This window comes from Megalopta genalis, chromosome 3, assembly GCF_051020955.1.
Source record: "Megalopta genalis isolate 19385.01 chromosome 3, iyMegGena1_principal, whole genome shotgun sequence".
Lineage (NCBI taxonomy): Eukaryota > Metazoa > Arthropoda > Insecta > Hymenoptera > Halictidae > Megalopta > Megalopta genalis.
The window spans coordinates 10,959,088-10,977,260 of record NC_135015.1 but is presented as its reverse complement, the minus strand read 5'-3'; the positions used below and the strand labels follow the sequence as shown (position 1 = coordinate 10,977,260).

Genomic DNA, 18,173 nt, shown 5'->3' with positions numbered 1-18,173 from the left:
TGCAAAGTTGGATCATCCCACAATGGGTCGGATTTCTCGCCCTGCGCCCCGCCCCCAAGAGAGAGCTAAGGACGGCTTACATAGCGTATGTGCAAAGCGAGAGCCTCCCCAGAAGGAGGGTCCGCGTTCGAATCACCACGCCGCATGGTCACTCGTCGAACATCGAGATGTGTCCGGACTTACCCAAGAGTATGCGCAAGCAAGGCCACCACAGCTATCCGCAGTGGCGGAGTCAAAAACGAGATGCGAAAAAGTAAAGCTAAGGCAATACTACTGGACATATGCGAAATTAGCGACTCGGGTACCTCGGGGACGCTACCCCCCGTACTCGCTTGCAGACCCCTCCTGCAAGCGAGCCCCTGAGGGACCACACTTTTACAATACACACCATTTTACAGTATAAAGTTTGCAGCTATTTGCTCGGTATAATCCCCGATTGCAAAGACATTGCCATTGGCAACATTTTCTAGGTCGATAATGATACCGATTGCCCGGATCTCACCGCGAGGAGGTTGCTGCTTTAGAGACCCGAAAGGGAGTCAGAGCGAAGTCGGAATTCGCTATGGCTCCCTTTCGTACAACGACGACTTATAAACTAACACACACGCTCGCCTGCTAGCTAGCACACGCCCACACTCACTCACACATTCGCATATGTCAAGTACTATTGCGGACCAAGTGGATCAAAGAAGAAGTCTCCGATCCACGGAGACCAAAATGAATCAGTACAGATGGCAGTGATTCTTTAAAAGTGAGAAACAAGTGCGAGTCAGGACAGAAGGCACGGACTCGAGGGTGACGCGACGCGTACAATGCTCGCACAAGTCTGGAGCCTCGCACATCACGATGACCGGCGCGATCACATGAGGAATGATGATGCAAAGTTGGATCATCCCACAATGGGTCGGATTTCTCGCCCTGCGCCCCGCCCCCAAGAGAGAGCTAAGGACGGCTTACATAGCGTATGTGCAAAGCGAGAGCCTCCCCAGAAGGAGGGTCCGCGTTCGAATCACCACGCCGCATGGTCACTCGTCGAACATCGAGATGTGTCCGGACTTACCCAAGAGTATGCGCAAGCAAGGCCACCACAGCTATCCGCAGTGGCGGAGTCAAAAACGAGATGCGAAAAAGTAAAGCTAAGGCAATACTACTGGACATATGCGAAATTAGCGACTCGGGTACCTCGGGGACGCTACCCCCCGTACTCGCTTGCAGACCCCTCCTGCAAGCGAGCCCCTGAGGGACCACACTTTTACAATACACACCATTTTACAGTTTAAAGTTTGCAGCTATTTGCTCGGTATAATCCCCGATTGCAAAGACATTGCCATTGGCAACATTTTCTAGGTCGATAATGATACCGATTGCCCGGATCTCACCGCGAGGAGGTTGCTGCTTTAGAGACCCGAAAGGGAGTCAGAGCGAAGTCGGAATTCGCTATGGCTCCCTTTCTTACAACGACGACTTATAAACTAACACACACGCTCGCCTGCTAGCTAGCACACGCCCACACTCACTCACACATTCGCATATGTCAAGTACTATTGCGGACCAAGTGGATCAAAGAAGAAGTCTCCGATCCACGGAGACCAAAATGAATCAGTACAGATGGCAGTGATTCTTTAAAAGTGAGAAACAAGTGCGAGTCAGGACAGAAGGCACGGACTCGAGGGTGACGCGACGCGTACAATGCTCGCACAAGTCTGGAGCCTCGCACATCACGATGACCGGCGCGATCACATGAGGAATGATGATGCAAAGTTGGATCATCCCACAATGGGTCGGATTTCTCGCCCTGCGCCCCGCCCCCAAGAGAGAGCTAAGGACGGCTTACATAGCGTATGTGCAAAGCGAGAGCCTCCCCAGAAGGAGGGTCCGCGTTCGAATCACCACGCCGCATGGTCACTCGTCGAACATCGAGATGTGTCCGGACTTACCCAAGAGTATGCGCAAGCAAGGCCACAACAGCTATCCGCAGTGGCGGAGTCAAAAACGAGATGCGAAAAAGTAAAGCTAAGGCAATACTACTGGACATATGCGAAATTAGCGACTCGGGTACCTCGGGGACGCTACCCCCCGTACTCGCTTGCAGACCCCTCCTGCAAGCGAGCCCCTGAGGGACCACACTTTTACAATACACACCATTTTACAGTATAAAGTTTGCAGCTATTTGCTCGGTATAATCCCCGATTGCAAAGACATTGCCATTGGCAACATTTTCTAGGTCGATAATGATACCGATTGCCCGGATCTCACCGCGAGGAGGTTGCTGCTTTAGAGACCCGAAAGGGAGTCAGAGCGAAGTCGGAATTCGCTATGGCTCCCTTTCTTACAACGACGACTTATAAACTAACACACACGCTCGCCTGCTAGCTAGCACACGCCCACACTCACTCACACATTCGCATATGTCAAGTACTATTGCGGACCAAGTGGATCAAAGAAGAAGTCTCCGATCCACGGAGACCAAAATGAATCAGTACAGATGGCAGTGATTCTTTAAAAGTGAGAAACAAGTGCGAGTCAGGACAGAAGGCACGGACTCGAGGGTGACGCGACGCGTACAATGCTCGCACAAGTCTGGAGCCTCGCACATCACGATGACCGGCGCGATCACATGAGGAATGATGATGCAAAGTTGGATCATCCCACAATGGGTCGGATTTCTCGCCCTGCGCCCCGCCCCCAAGAGAGAGCTAAGGACGGCTTACATAGCGTATGTGCAAAGCGAGAGCCTCCCCAGAAGGAGGGTCCGCGTTCGAATCACCACGCCGCATGGTCACTCGTCGAACATCGAGATGTGTCCGGACTTACCCAAGAGTATGCGCAAGCAAGGCCACCACAGCTATCCGCAGTGGCGGAGTCAAAAACGAGATGCGAAAAAGTAAAGCTAAGGCAATACTACTGGACATATGCGAAATTAGCGACTCGGGTACCTCGGGGACGCTACCCCCCGTACTCGCTTGCAGACCCCTCCTGCAAGCGAGCCCCTGAGGGACCACACTTTTACAATACACACCATTTTACAGTTTAAAGTTTGCAGCTATTTGCTCGGTATAATCCCCGATTGCAAAGACATTGCCATTGGCAACATTTTCTAGGTCGATAATGATACCGATTGCCCGGATCTCACCGCGAGGAGGTTGCTGCTTTAGAGACCCGAAAGGGAGTCAGAGCGAAGTCGGAATTCGCTATGGCTCCCTTTCGTACAACGACGACTTATAAACTAACACACACGCTCGCCTGCTAGCTACCACACGCCCACACTCACTCACACATTCGCATATGTCAAGTACTATTGCGGACCAAGTGGATCAAAGAAGAAGTCTCCGATCCACGGAGACCAAAATGAATCAGTACAGATGGCAGTGATTCTTTAAAAGTGAGAAACAAGTGCGAGTCAGGACAGAAGGCACGGACTCGAGGGTGACGCGACGTGTACAATGCTCGCACAAGTCTGGAGCCTCGCACATCACGATGACCGGCGCGATCACATGAGGAATGATGATGCAAAGTTGGATCATCCCACAATGGGTCGGATTTCTCGCCCTGCGCCCCGCCCCCAAGAGAGAGCTAAGGACGGCTTACATAGCGTATGTGCAAAGCGAGAGCCTCCCCAGAAGGAGGGTCCGCGTTCGAATCACCACGCCGCATGGTCACTCGTCGAACATCGAGATGTGTCCGGACTTACCCAAGAGTATGCGCAAGCAAGGCCACCACAGCTATCCGCAGTGGCGGAGTCAAAAACGAGATGCGAAAATGTAAATCTAAGGCAATACTACTGGACATATGCGAAATTAGCGACTCGGGTACCTCGGGAACGCTACCCCCCGTACTCGCTTGCAGACCCCTCCTGCAAGCGAGCCCCTGAGGGACCACACTTTTACAATACACACCATTTTACAGTATAAATTTTGCAGCTATTTGCTCGGTATAATCCCCGATTGAAAAAACATTGCCATTGGCAACATTTTCTAGGTCGATAATGATACCGATTGCCCGGATCTCACCGCGAGGAGGTTGCTGCTTTAGAGACCCGAAAGGGAGCCAGAACGAAGTCGGAATTCGCTATGGCTTCCTTTCTTACAACAACGACTTATAAACTAACGCTACCCTCCGTACTCGCCCACGGGCCCCACCCATGAGCGAGCCCCTGAGGGACCTCCGATGGGAGGAATACCAATTTCATCAATTTTTGAACGAAATCTTGTTTCGAAAGCCGACTTAAAATATAAATCGGCAACACCACAAAAGTGCATTTTTTCAGAAAATGGAAAAATCGTAATCTAACAAATTTAAGTTAAGAACGCTAACGTACCCCCCACGTGAGGAGATTGACTCCGAATATGAGAATTACAATTTGATTTTGTATGCCAGAGAGAAAATCAAAGTGAAAGTGACAAAGAAATGATGCAGCGATCCTTGGAACGGCTACTCGCAGTGCGGCATTTATTTCGCGACTCTAACATAACGCGTTGGCAATTTTCGCAACTCTAACACAAAGAATTGGCAATTTCTTGCGACGCTAACACAACGCGTTGTTAATTTCGTCTCGCAACTCTAAGGAAAATCGCGAATGCCTGCACTGCGGAGGGTTGCAGCTGCAGCATGGGCTCTGAAAGACGAACGAAGCTATTGCAACGCGATTATGTCGTCGCGACGCTAATTCAATGAACAGAGATGCAATAGCGAATGGACTTTAATGATCTTCGAAATCTTCTAACTTAAAACGCGATCGTATTTATTCGCAACGCTATCTTTAACGCTTCTTGCATATCGAACCTAATGAAATCGCGATTATTTCATTCGCGACGATATACTTTGAATAATCAATTTCAATGCTAATGATAATCGCAATGGTTTTATTCGCTACGCTAATTTTGATCTCTGTTGAAAATGAAGCGAAACAATGCGAGATTCTTTCGCAACGCTATTGCAAGTCGCGGATGTGCCCATCTGCGCTGATCGTTGGGGCGGAAAAGCCAGCCCAAATACTACTACTACTACTACTATTACTACTGCAGCAAGTACAGTGACCAGTTAACAATACATATACATAATAATATACATGATAATATACACAATAATTTTTGTCTTACAATAGTATTAACCTGAAAATAAAGAATCTGAAAATAAAGGACCTGACAATCGTAGCTAAAATGGGGTTATTAGTTTCAAATTATTCTTCAAAATCAATTTGTTTCGACGAATGCGTGCGAATTTAATTACTCGATAATTAAATTCAAACGGGTAACGCAAATCATCGAAAAGAAAACATCCTAACTACATATGCGATAGAATTCGCAATAAGTATGTGGTCACTGTACTCGAAAAATTGAGGAAACTACTGGTAAAATAAGAGCATGCGACTTACATTTCGATGCGATGTTGGGTCTGGAATTTGTAGTAGGAAGAAGTAAATGGAAGTAGGAGCGGAGTAGCAATAGCAGCAGCAAAGACAGCAGTAGGAGAGAGGAACACACATCTCAGACTTTAATCCAAAATATTAATTTCCATTTGGACAGGATTTGGAAATTATTGGAAACCACCTGGAAATTCGCGTTGATATTAGAGATACGATTTTGCCAAACAACTGTTAATAATAATTTTACCGAATGTTAAATAAATTTAGATTCGAATTAAATAGAAAATTAATTAACTTCGATTATAGAAGGAAGCAGAGCGAATTTCTATTAACACTAAACTTTCCGAACAATAAAATTGATTGTGCACTGCCTGACACGAGTGAAAAAATCCAATTTACTTAGATTTTGTACATTTTCTGTTATATTCTGTTATAGTAGTCGTTCCAACAATTAATTAAGTAATTTAACGCAATAATTTTCCTTGAAAATTATATTATATCTTAATTCTTAACAATTTAATTTATAATATCACTTTTGCAGGAGCTTTCCTGATATGCAACTGATTTTTCCACTAAACGAGTAACGACTAATCGAGCAATGACTTTGAGTCGAGCGAGCAAACAAAGGACAAACGGATTTAACAAAAGACAAAGAAATTTAACCTTGCCTTTGACGATCAACGGCGATCGATAATTTCGATAATTTCCAATTATTTAATATTCGCGATAATTAATTTTGTAATAATGCTATCCGGTGCCCGAAAAATTATTTCATCGCTTAAATTGTTTATGAAAAGAACCAACGAGACTTGCACAAATCGGTCGGTGAGATAATAAATTTTTATTTTCCTTTAAAATTATATTACATTTTAATTCTTAACAATTTAATTTATTGTAATTACACTTTTAGAAGAGCTTTCCTGAAACGTGATTAATTTCACGCATTAATTTTCCTTTACAATTATATTACATCTTAATTCTTAACAATTTAATTCATTATAACTTTACGCACTAAGTTTCCTTTAAACTTATATTATATCTTAATTCCTAATAATATAATATATTATAACTTCACGCGCTAATTTTCCTTTAAAATTATATTATATCTTAATTCTTAACAAAGAATTCTTATTGCAAATGGTATTATTAAATAATCCCGTGGCTATTTCGTTGTAACATTTAGTAGCGGAAGTAATTAATAACGTCGATCATACGAAGTAATTTTTAAAGCACGAATTTATCGAAGAATCGTTACATCAAAAATATTCTATCGATGCATTTATTATTTCTAGCTGTTTTAATAATAATTTAGAGATAGTAGGTTTTGGAAACTACTCTATTTTTTAAGCCGTGTTCATTATATTATAATCCCCTATCGTTATTCGTATCCTAAACCATAATCGTGATTGTATAATCGTAAATTGCCTTACGACGTTCGTCGCGTTCTGTTGTGTTCTGTCGCGTTCCCTACGAGTGCGTCCTTTCGAATTTATGGGTTTCGTTCAACTAGTGCCCGACGTCAGCCGATCGTCCTAGCCTGCGCACGATGCCATCCAATGTGGCTGGCATGACGTCGCGCATGACGTCAGCCGAGCGTTCAGCAGCCGCCGGTGAAAGCCGATCATCCTAGCCAGCGGCCGACGCCAGCCGATCGCAATTCGCAATGTTTAGATCGCGACACTCACGTACGCACGCACACGTACATCGTGTGGGGTAAACGCCCGGGAGCTGCGAAACCGATCGACTACGTAATTTCGAAGGTCGCTCCGAAAGCGATTCTAACACAACGCGTTGGCAATTTCTCGCCACGCTAACACAACGCGTTGTTTATCTCGTCTTGCAACTCTATAGAAAATCGCGAATGCCTGAGCACTACGTTTCCTTTATAAAATTATATTACATCTCAATTCTTAAAAATTTAATTTATTATAATTTTATGCACTAAGTTTCCTTTAAACTTATATAATATCTTAATTCTTAACAAAGGATTCTTATTGCAAATGGTATTATTAAATAATCCTGTGGCTATTTCGTTGTAACATTTAGTAGCGGAAGTAATTAATAACGTCGAACATACGAAGTAATTTTTAAAGCACGAATTTATCGAAGAATTGTTACATCAAAAATATTCTATCGACGCATTTATTATTTCTAGCTGTTTTAATAATAATTTAGAGATAGTAGGTTTTGGAAACTACTCTATTTTTTAAGCCGTGTTCATTATATTATAATCCCCTATCGTTATTCGTATCTGAAACCGTAATCGTGATTGTATAATCGTAAATTGCCTTACGACGTACGTCACGTTCTGTCGTGTTCTGTCGCGTTCCCTGCGAGTGCGTCCTTTCGAATTGGTGGGTTTCGTTCAACTAGTGCCCGACGTCCGCCGATCGTGCTAGCAGCCCCCGACGCCAGCCGATCGTCTCAGCCTGCGCACGATGCCAGCCAATGAGGCTGGCATGACGTCAGCGCATGACGTCGCCGACCGTTCAGCAGCCGCCGGCGACAGCCGATCGTCCTAGCCAGCGGCCGACGCCAGCCGATCGTCTTAACATCATCGCAATTCGTAATGTTTAGATCGCGACACTCACGTACGCACGCACACGTACATCGAAAGCGATTCTAACACAACGCGTTGGCAATTTCTCGCCACGCTAACACAGCGCATTGGCAATTTCTCGCCACGCTAACACAACGCGTTGTTAATTTTATCCCGCAACTCTAAAGAAAATCGCGAATGCCTGAGCACTAAGTTTCCTTTATAATTATATTACATCTTAATTCTTAAAAATTTAATTTACTATAATCACAATATTGGAAGAGCTTACTTGAAATACGACTGATTTCCCCACTAGTCAAGTTCCGATTAATTGAGCAACGACTTTGAGCCGAGCGAGCACGTAGAGTACCCCCACCACCGACTTTGCTGATCGACGATCACGCGATCGACCACGATCGATAACATCGATAACTTCGATTATTTCCAATGATTTAATATTTGCGGTAATTTATTTTGCAATAATGCTATCCGGTGCCCGGAAAATTATTTCATCACTTAAATTGTTCGTGAAAAGTACCAACGAGGTTTAATTAACATGAGAACAACGGTTGCACAAATCGGTCGATGAGTTATTAAAGTTTTATTTTCCTTTAAAATTATATTACATCTTATTTCTTAATAATTTAATTTATTATAATTACACGCACTAATTTTCCTTTAAAATTATATTATATCTTAATTCTTAATAATTTAATTTATTATAATTACATTATTGGGAGAGCTTACTTGAAACACGTCTACTTTCAACATTAGTCAAGTCCCGACTAATTGAGCTTTGACTTTGAGCCGAGCGAGCACGAAGGGTACACCCCCCCCCCCACCCCCCAATAACATTGACGATCGACGATCGCGCGATCGACGGCGGTGACAGTGCAGTGTAAGTGAACTTCGCAAATAACCATACCAGAGGTTCCGCCGACAGTATCCCTCGAATGTTGCGGTCATTGACCTGGGATCAGCTGTTCGTTGTACGAGGTCAGTACGTACGAGTCAGCAAATGCAACCTCAACTAAATGGGTGAGTTTCTTATCGATAATATTTTTCATATTTTTCTAAAAAACAAATCCTTTACGTACCTTAACGCGATTATTTATTATTAAATCAGCTTTGCGAATCATTCGTTGAATTCTGTTCGTACACGGAATTATTTAAATTAAAATATCATTTACGAACTTTGTTAATCTTCACTGTACACCTTGCATAAAAATTTCATATGGTACACATAAGGTGTCATGCACACCAGAAAATTAAAACGGCTGTCACGGTTAAACTACATATTATTTCGGGTCCGAAAAATTAGTAAATATTCTTCAGACGTTCTAAAGTAAAGGAGAACAGCGTTTTTCTTAAAAATATCACTGTTATGTAGTAAAAAAAATCCGGAAAGTTCTCGTCTTGTGACTTGTTCAATACTTCGAACGCGGCTCGAGTCCGTCCCGACCTTCTGTCAAAGCGTCGTGCTGCGGACTCTCTCGCGGACCCTCTCCCTCGCACCGTCACCTCTCATTGGCCAGTGTTTTTCGTTAATAACTCGTAAACAAAGCCCCAGATTGCATTTTCGCAGAGGAAAAAGTTACTTCAAATGACTTCAGCTACCCCTCATTTTCGGCTGTTAAAATAATTGTGGGACACCCTGTATAGGATAAATCTTGATCTAGATAAATTTGCATTCTATTCGTTGGTCTTTATCTCTTCTCCGTCGTCCAAATAAAATTTTGCCCAACTCTGGCTATAAACACCAAAATACATCACTTACTCTTTGCGCTCAAGTAAATTTTTGCATCGTTCATGCGACGTTGATAGAAATTTATAGCACGAATAATGTCTTAACTTCTTACGAACTTCGTCTTCACTTCAACTCGTTGTCAAGGAACTATGTACTGAATTGGCAAAAAATGTGTAGTACGTATAAAATGTATTATAAACACGACAGAGCTTTTTGACAAGACATTCCATAATCTGACGAATGTTTACTGTAGATCATTTCGAGAAGATTTCACAAATTTTCCGAACTTCTCGGATGAGCATAACGGAAACGTGCAGTAATTAGCACGATGGTATCTTGAAGTATTTTCCTATCATCGTTACATATTTAACGATAACGCTGACCACGTGGTTTTCGCGGATTTTCACGGGGATTATAATGTTCATAATAGAAATAAGCTTTATGAAATGCGAGAACGATGAAGTGAGAATTCCCAAATAAATATAGCAAAAACGAACAGGATTCATTCGCGATAACGTCTCCTCTCTTTTATTTCTGTCATATATCCGTTTATCGGGAATACTGTGCATATGGTTTTCGCAGATTTTGACGAGGATTAAGGTGTCCATCAACATCGTTGCCTCAATCTATGAAAGCGAGCGTGTACACGCGCCACTGTCCAGCCAGTAACAATGAACGACGTGGAACACTTCATACGTTGCTTCACTTCGTGTGAGTAAGACCGATTATTGGGTGGACTGCATACTAAAGCGAATAAACCGTGATATGCAGACTGTCCTCCGAAATGCAAATTCCTGTTGCACAGGTTGTTTGATGAAAATCAGAGGTCCGGAAGAATATAGCGCCTCTTGATCATAACTTTTGAACATTCTTTAGGTGGACAGTGTTCTTTTTTAATGAAACATGTACAGTTACCCACAAAATTGTGAGTAAACCTTTTATAAAACGCAATAACTTTTTTAAAACTGGCCTAAGCGACTTTAATTTTTTTTTTAGATGATAAAGGGACTAGTCTACTGAACGATGATCAAAATGTTTTCTGTAAATTTTGCTATTATTTGGAATGACAAAAAGAGATAAAAAGCTTTTGTTTTTTAACTTTTTTAACTAAGCCAGTAACGGAAACTTAAAAAATGCCTGTCGTAGATCTCTGTAACCTACATGCATGCTAAAAATTTTGTCGAAATCGGTTGACGTTTTTATGAGTTACAACAAATTAAAGGTGGCAAAAATCGCAATTTTATCACGATTTTGATCAAAATCGATCGAATTTTCAGCACGGATATAAATTACTGAGTTCTACGAGAGGCATTTTTAAAAATTTTTGTTATATGCTCGGATAAAAAAGTTAAAAAACGAGAGTATTTATTTTTTGTCACCCCAAATAATAGCAAAATAATCCTCTATATAACTCTCTATCATCTAAAAAAAATTCAAAGTCACAATTTCAAAAAAGTTATCGCAAATAAATGTTCGAATCTAAGCGGGATGCTCCTTGCGACTTATTTTACAAGAATAACATTAGAGAAACCACATTGAGTGGTTGCATATTCGGTGTAGCCAAAAGCGGCCACTGCAAGAAATGCGACGGAAAGCATTTTACGACGAGAAACAACAATGAATCACCTTTTCGCAGCTCAGTCTTGTGTCGGTTCTTCTGAACCGCTGAGCAGTCGAGTGAGACCGGCGTTTATTCCGTCGCCAAAGATACAACGAAATATTTTTAATTACAAAAATAACTGGAACGTGAAACACAACATGCAGCAACGGCACGGCGGCGGCGGCAGTCCGCGACACTTGAAGACCCGTGTGATGGCGGTAAGAGGGAACTATTTTTGAGAGTCTGCTGGTGGATTTCGAGCTACGCGACGGGACGCCACGGGGAGGGGAATAGAGTAAAAAAGAGACGTGGCAAAAGGGGAATAAAGCCGGATCACAGCCGGACCCGGGGAAAGGTGCGCGGAGCAATTAACGATACCCGGGGCTCTCGTTCGTCCCGGCGACGAAAGACGCGCGCGGCGTTGCATCGAAGTGACCGTGTTAATGACGCCGCTAACGTCTGTCGTTAGCATTAGTGACAGAGCGCGTAATTTGCGCCTCGCGCATTAATCCCGGATCTACTTGCAGCCGGTTGTCCCGCCGCGTCGCGTCGCGACGAGCTCGTGCTGGCCGAGAGACGGTCGATTCAATTTACCAGTGAAATATCGCGTCGCCGTCGTTGTCGTCGTCGTAGTCGACCGAGCGGAATAATACCGGAATAAGTGAAATAAACGTTGAATAAATTAAAGCGAACGGAATCATCGACGCAGTTATCGCCGCTTCCTCCGGGCACGGCGACGCGGCTAAAGACATACCGATGGAATTAATTTCTCGGTTCCCGGTGACGCGATAGTCGAGCCTCCGCGGACGTACACACGTTTGCTATTTCACCTGTGAAACAATGCGCAGACTGTATTTTTCCCCGAACACGGTCGCAATAAGGACGGTAACGTTGTTCAAAGGCAGCGGGGTGCGCGCGCGAAAGGAACGCGAGACGCGGCACAATGCTATCTAAAAGTAGCACGATTAACGACTTCCTGTTCTCCCGGCGAAAGCGTTAGACTGCATCGGGATGGTCTCGTAACGAGGCTGCTAAAGCGTGTAGTTAACATTAGCACCATAGTCCCGTAATTTGCACACTCTGGATCCACTTCTGCCCTCTTCCCGCCTCCGCCGCTCTCGTCACTCTTTCGCCAAGTCTCCGTCTGCCTCGCACCCGAGCCATCCTCCCCAGCTGTCCTTCTTCTGTCGCGCGCAAAAGCGTACACCTACGCGGCTGAACCGTGCACGTATCCGGCGAGAAGCTAGTGGGACCGTCGCGTCGACGGCGCCGTTACGGGGGGTGCCGCGGCGTAATTTTCGCAATGAAGTGTTATACTACATCGTTTCTCGCTTTCCTAATGCAACCATTTCCGGCCGGGGCGACAACGAGCGCTGCGAAAGGATTGCGGCCTGAGAAATTGGCCGCCATGGTTATTTATGTACAGCCCCTAACAGTCGTTTAAGGCAACCCCTCGGATTACGGAAGCCTCGTTGCCTCCGAGATTCATTTCTACCGTCGCACCATGGGGGGCCGCAAGCACCCGAAAGCGGTAACAAATATTCTCTGATTGAAGTCAATATATTTACGTCCAGCATTAGGATTTTTTTGCGATTAAGACTTGTATCTTAAGACTTGATTCGCACAGGATTTTTAACAGGATTGACCTGCTTCCTGTGACAATATTGTGTAAATGCAAGCAATTCTTACTTATACGTGCACATGCAATGCATTTCAAGCTGCAGCACACACATTAGAAAACCTCGCCTCCTTCTCGTATTTGTATTCTATTAATTATATTATGCTAATTTCAATATGGAGACATAAATATATATAATAATATAAATATAAAATATAAATATAAATATATAAATATAATAATATATATAATATATAATATAATATAATAATATAAATATAAAATATAAATATAATAATATATATAATATATAATACAATATAATAATATAAATATAACATATAAATATAAAAATATAAATATAAATATATATATATATCAATAAATTTTGCTTCATATCGGGGATCCACACCCCACGTGGATACTTTTCATTCAGAAGTTCTCAATCCTCCAAAACCGCAATTATTTGTAATACCCGCGTCGTTTCGACACTCGACGATATCTACGACCAAAAACTAATCTTCGCAAGCCAACTTCGTTGATCAGTTCAGTTAGAATTTCACTCGTCCGTGGTTTCCCGCGGACTTACGATCGCGAATCCACGGCGTTCGGCCGGATTGGTGTTAAAAACGTATCATCCGCTATCCATCAGAGAGAATGGCGGCGATCTTCTCGATTCTTCAAGAGTTATTCTTCGTATTACGACTGAGAAAATTTGTCACGGTAATCCAGTCCTTGTAATCGAAGATGAATCAACCGGATCGTTCCGGTGGCAGAATGCAAATCGGTTGAAATTCCGACTTCGGAGATAACGGGCGAAGTGGCCGCGTGGCTAACGATCGTGACTGACGGCCGTGCCGCTCGGGGAAGTGTTAAAACGTTCGATCGTAAGGTTCCCGTTTCCAGACACTGGCAGAAATTTCAAGGATCGTAACTGACGAGCCGTGAACATTGGAGGGGCGAGGGTAAATTGCACGGAGGGGCGGCGAGGGTGTGAGTTGGGGGTTGGAACGGTTGGCCGAAACTGCGACGACAAAGTTGGAATTTCCGGGGCGAGAGCGGCAACGAAGTCAACGGGCGGGAATTGAAACGACGTCGGGCGAAAGAAGCGCCGAGGAAAAACGTTCGAAATTTGAGGACCGGTCGAAATTCCGGCGGCGCGCGACCGATATTAAGTTTGCCGCCGCGCGTCGGCCCTTTTGATCCCCTTATCCAAAACTAATTTTCCTTTGACACGTCCGTCCCGGCGTTCTAAATACGCTCCACCATCTGACCTCTTTCACGTACGCTTCCCGTTCGCGCTCGCCGAATCGGCTTTCGACGAGCCGACAAAAAATCACCGCCTTCGCTCCGACTCGCTGCGAACCTTCTGTTTGCTGCGCGATATCCCATCGATCGAGTCTCGTTGGTTTAAGAATTTTTTGTCCGCCGTGGGAACTAATTGCTTGGCCTTTCGGAAGACGGCGAAGAAGCCCGCGGAAAATTGAGATCGATCGATGAAATATGAATAAGCGGGCGAATGAATGATGTTTCAGGTATAAAAAACCCGACGTGACCTCTCATGAGAGAGTATGTCGACTAACTTCGAATATTACCAGGGCCACGATTTTTTCGTTGGCTTGGAACCGATGGATGAATCAGTTCTCCCTTGTTTTCAGAAAAATAAATTATTAGCATATCCATTCTCGACTTTTCAAACTTTTTACATCGTTATTATCTATAATGCATCCTGAATATAACCAGAGTTGTGCCGAATTGAATTAAAATTACGAATTACGATGTCATTGAATTAAAATTACGAGCTAAAAAATAATAAATTAATAGGTAATAAGACCAGAAAATACGTAGAAGAGAAAGAAAGAATGAGTTCGGGTTATATATTGAATAATTTCAATATTGCGAACGACGAAAATGATTTGTATTTGAAGATAAAAGCAATGGAAAGAGAATATACGATTACTGCAGAAATTTTGCTTTACACTTTGGATGTTTAATCGGTAACTTCGTAATTAAAACTCCGCGTAATCATAAAGCATTAATATATCTGATTTCCGTCTGTTATTGGAAATAACTCTCTACGGTAATTACATGTGTAGTACTTACAAAAATTGCTTTCGACCGAAGAATCAAATGTTCCATCAACCACGTATACGTTGTGAAGCAACTAATTGATAAAACACAGGCGTACATCTGTATATGTTATATTAACTTCCAATATTTGCAGCGTAAAAGGTAATGAAAATCTCGTACATTCTTTCGTCATGAACTTCGATTGTACTTCATTTATAATTTCAATTATTTGCTTAGCAATCGATTCTTCGATCGATTCTTTCGTGCAGAAATGCGAAATACCATTATTATAATTTCCAATTGTATTTCCAAGCAAAGATTTAGATTCATTTTATATTAATATCAATATGATATTATGTAAGCAAAAAGAGTTGAAAGAGTTAAAGAGTTAAAGAGTTGAAGAGTCGAAGAAGTATAGTAATAATAAACTTCTATATTTAATTTAAAATATCTGTTACGAAATAAATGTTCTTTCAAAATTAGTATCAGAATTAGTATCAATCAAATACAAAACAACAGTCAAAATTGAACTTTCGTAACAGAATCAGAACGTTAATGCAAAACTTGAAAAAGAAAAAGAAATAATTCAAAAGTTAAAAGTTTACTAAGGATCTTATATTTCTAAAGGCTTTCGATTAAATTACAATTAAATTCAATATTATTGCTATAATTATTACTATTATTATTAATAGTATTATTACTACTACTATTATTACTAGTATTATTACTACTACTATTATTACTAGTATTATTACTACTACTATTATTACTAGTATTATTACTACTACTATTATTACTAGTATTATTACTACTACTATTATTACTAGTATTATTACTACTACTATTATTACTAGTATTATTACTACTACTATTATTACTAGTATTATTACTAGTATTATTACTACTACTATTATTACTAGTATTATTACTACTACTATTATTACTAGTATTATTACTATTAGTATTATTTTATTATTACTACAATATACTATACTATATATATTATTACATATATTATACTACACTATAGTATAATAATAATACATATATACTTCAACCAGTATCGAAATCATTCAGGTTTAAACACCCTGAAATTATCTATCCCTGGATTCCCTGATCAACATCGCATTATCGCAGCATCGCGAAACAATGATCTCGACTAAAAAATATAAAAAATGGCGCTCTCTGGTCCCAGGTGTTCCGGTCAATTCGAAGCCTCGACGCCAGGGTAGCGATAAGGTAATCAGGGAAGTACAATCACCTCGGCTAATTATACCATCTCTTTGAGCATATGTACACGCTAATACATCCCTCCTAATACCGGTTAATTCGCAACCGGCGCGGTATAATCACGCCGATGTGACAAGCGGCAACGCCCGCCGCGGCGCGCCGCGCCGCACTGCCTACCAGTACTTGTTAAACTAGTTTTCGCGACGACGACGATCCAGCTCGAATTAATGAGGAGCCCGCGCAAACTTCATCAGCCACGACCTGGTATTCATGACGATTTCGGGCCAAGGTTTGCTCGGCAGATATTTGATCTCGGCTGGTCGATGCCACTCGTGTCCGCGGTGAGACGCGACCGATGCGTTCCCTATATCGGACGAACTAATAAACGTGACGCCGATATATCCAGGGATAGCTGTGTGTACATTCGGCGAGGACCTGTGCCTAGCTCCGGGTACAGGCACAGGTACATACCGTCGCTCACATAAGCGAACCCACAAATTTCTCTCAACTCTCTCAACTCTCTCATCTCTCTCAACTCTACCAATTTTCTCGACTGTCTCAGCTCTCAGAGTTGGTAAATTTCCACTTTTTAGTTTCGGTTTTATTGGTGTTGGATCAGAGCTTTCAAGGAAATTAGTGGAATATTTAATTGAAAAGAAACTACGAGATTATGATAAATACTTTAAACACTCGACAGAGTTGACGAAGAGCAGCGATTTATTATTCTCTCCAAAATCCCTCGTCCCACATTAGTTTAATTAGTTTGATATCGTGGGATTAATCTAGGGTTGATGTTCGGCTCTTGATATGCTAATTACTTAATTTATGGCGATGAAACTAAATGAATAGCTATTAAGTTAGGAATACGACGAATTTGTCTGCAGAAGTATCTCGAAAATGTTATCGTAAGCATCACCACTTCTGCAGTTGGAAGAACGTCTCTTCGATGGCGAAGACGTGAAGCTGTCAGAAGATACGAAAACGCGTGAAATTAGGAAGGCTTTCAGCCTCGTTTTTCGGACAAGGCAGCGGCAACAGTCTATAAAAGTCGCGCGCTTGTCAAGGTTAGACATCCAATTAAGCGGGGCGGAGGTCGGGGGTAGAAGAAGGTGGAGAAACTGGTTCGAGCATTAATCGGCGTCATTGTATCGCGCTGTTGTTCTCGTTAACGGGCAAGTGAGAATCTTCGCAGGAACTTGGACGTCCCAAAACCACGGAAATCCGTTTTCCATCCTCCGGAGAGCGAAACCACGCTATTCTCCTAAGACGCGGCTACCGGCTACTCTGGATAACGTTTTGGTCTGGTGATCGTCGGGGTAGCAGAACTTGCGAGCACCTTCTAAACACTTACACCGGTCCCCGCGTATGAATGCGGTGCGAGCTTTCGTATAAATACCGGCCTCTCCTCTCTGGTATCCCTTTCCCTCGCGTTCTCCCATTGCTCGTTTTGAAACCGCGATTATCTTTATGCAAAGTTCTCGTGTTCTGGCGTTCGCGTCCGCGAAACACCGCTCCGACACCGAGCCATTCTCTTTTCCGCTGAATTTTCCTTTCATCGTCGACGTGCTCCAACCTGAAAATTGCTGCACAGATTCCGCCAGATACGTCCCTTCGTTGTTGAAATTTTCGGCGGTACTCCGTCCACAGACCGACTTTTCTCTGGATCGATCACTCGCAGACGCAGCGTTGCCCGCCGGCTCTTGCTCAATTTAGCCGCGATACGTTTGTGTCGTACGGTCCACTGAAACTTGGAAATTATATCCCACGCTTGCGACAACAGCGGTACGCTCGAACAAATATGTTTTCCCAAATAAGCAAGATACTGCTCTTCAACATGTTTCGACAATGATTTTTTAACGCTCGAACGGCGAACCTTTGTTTAGAAAAATATAACCGAGTATGCCTGTGATCATTTATAATATTATGTAGCAGTCCTTTTCAAGATATTTTTGTGGTATTCCTTTTAGACGAGTTACTTTTTTCTAGAGATCTTAATGAAACCAA

At 42.6% G+C, this 18,173-nt stretch overlaps 1 protein-coding gene and 1 long non-coding RNA gene across 5 annotated transcripts in view; one reads left to right on the top strand and one right to left on the bottom strand.

Moving 5' to 3' along the window:
- LOC117229670 (uncharacterized) overlaps window positions 1-18,173 on the top strand; it is a 447,677-nt gene that overhangs the window by 251,907 nt on the left and 177,597 nt on the right. The gene's annotated exons all lie outside the window — the stretch shown is intronic.
- On the bottom strand, window positions 6,188-8,547 carry LOC143259138 (uncharacterized). Its single transcript, XR_013032936.1, has 2 exons — window positions 8,194-8,547; window positions 6,188-7,912 (listed from the first exon to the last, which is right to left on the bottom strand). It is a non-coding gene; the product is annotated as an uncharacterized LOC143259138 (long non-coding RNA).